Below are 2,204 nucleotides of genomic sequence, written 5' to 3'. Positions count from 1 at the left end.
AAAATCTCAATTTTGAAGGAAAAAATCATGATTTAATTCATAATTTTTAAAAAGTACCCAGATTTCAAAAAATTATCTGAATTCCAAAAAATGTTCATGAATTTCAAAAGTTCTCAGATTTTAAAATGATCACCAATTAGAAAAATGTTCAGAATTCACAAACATATTTGTGAATTCAAACAAAGTTCATAAATTTAAAGAATTGTTTTCCAATTAAAAAAACTTTCACGAACTCCAATTTTTCCGAAATTTCAAAAATGTTCACAGATTCATAAAAGTTTCCTACAAAATGTTCACGAATTTTTAAGTTGGTCCCAAATTCTCGTGTTTCAAAACATATTCATGAATTGAAAATATATTACCAGGTTTCATAAATATGTGCTTGAATTGGAAAAATTGTGCTTGCTTTTAGAAAAAATCAAGAATTTGAAAAACATTCATGAATTCGAAAAAGTTCATGGAAAAGAAAAAATTGAAGAAAATTCAAAGAAAAAACCGATTCAGTGAAGGGTCTAGAACCTTCCCAACCAATGGCGACAAAAACCGGAATAAGTCGATAGAGAGGACGGGGTGCACATGGGGTACTCGGTACTCGGTAGGTCGCTATCCAATGGCCTACCCACGAAATAGAAATCACTGTAGGTCGAGGCTTCACATAGGAAAGTTATGGGTAAAATGGCCCAGTTGGCTAAGCATGTTTCTTGAGCAAGTAGAGCGAGGGGAAGCCTTCGGTTTTACTGTGTTTTTCTTGGTTTGCATGACTTTGTTTTCTTGGTTATAATAAAACATGAAAAATCAGTTATATATTTTTTAAATGTGTGAACATTTTAGATAAAGCTTACACATTTTTAAAAAGGTTCATTGTGTATAAAAAAGTTCACCATGTATGTAAAAAGTTCATCATCTATTTTTAAAATGATTGATGTCTTACGTAAAGAATGTTCATTGTGTATTTTGAAATGTTCAATTTGTGTTGAAAAATGTTCTGTGTGTATTTAAAAAATACTCAGAATATATAAAATATTGTTCATTGTATATGTCCAAAATATCCAGTGTGTAGTTGAAAGTGTTCACCATATATAAAATATCCATGTTATATCTAAACAATGTTCGCCATATATTACAAAAATGTTCAGCATATAATAATAAAAAGTTCACCATATATTGATTTTTTTTATAAACATAAGGGTAGATTTAAAAATTAAAAAAATTAAAATAAAAACTGAGCACGCTTAACTTTGAAGTTATTTTCGAATGAGCTCCCGGAGTAAAAGGAATCCCTTACTCATATGAGTAGTCTATCATCTCTTTAAGTCAGGCTCTCACATATACCCCCATCAAAATGAACGATGTCCTCGTCGGCCCACAAAAATATCCCCTCTTGGCACATGTCTGTGCGTCTAGTCTGGCACATGTGACATGACATGTGTCGCGAAGGGCCAAAATTGTCATGCACAATGTGATGTCCACCTGACCCGTAAATATCCGTGTAACCGCGAGGTCGGCTTTGATAACAACTTGTAATTCCTTAGACACGCCGGTTGGTTATCGACCGTTACTTCTGACGGGATCTAGACTAGCCACACGGATCAACATTTGTCTTTTCTGCACACTCTGTCCTTACTCATGTGCATCTGAGACCAACTTCCCAGTCGGTCACTCATCTTGAAATTGCTTCCGAAAAAAAAGAAATTCTTTATTGATATGAGTAGTCTATGATCCATATTAAACTATACTCTCACGGAAAGCCTATCCGACTTATGTATAGATGAGAGGTGACAGCCGGTTAAAAGAACACACAATCGTCAAACACATCTAGCACTTTTTATGTTATATTCATATCTTTCCTTCTTTTTCTTCTTCCTTGTTCTTCCTGTTCGACGACAGCGAACCTCGAAGCCCTAGGGGTAATAAGAGCAACTTCAATGGGGCGACCCATTTTGTCCGCGGCCGTCCGTTTGGGTCGGTGCGGACACAAAAGGCGGCCCAACGCGCCGCCCCAAACGGACGCGCGTCCTTTTTGTCCGCGGGCGACCCATTTCTGGCCCATTTTTGAGCCGGATTTGCATCGGCGCGGACACGTGACGAACGCGCGCGCTCGCCTACTCCTCTCCCCGGGCCCGCTGGTCTGTGGCACATTGGCCTCCCGTCTCACCCTGCGGCCAACAAGCAACCCCTCCCGCCTCCTCCTCCGCCGCCGCCGC

The sequence above is a fragment of the Triticum aestivum genome, chromosome 2D (genome assembly GCF_018294505.1).
Source record: "Triticum aestivum cultivar Chinese Spring chromosome 2D, IWGSC CS RefSeq v2.1, whole genome shotgun sequence".
Lineage (NCBI taxonomy): Eukaryota > Viridiplantae > Streptophyta > Magnoliopsida > Poales > Poaceae > Triticum > Triticum aestivum.
Note: the sequence above shows the minus strand (reverse complement) of the source record.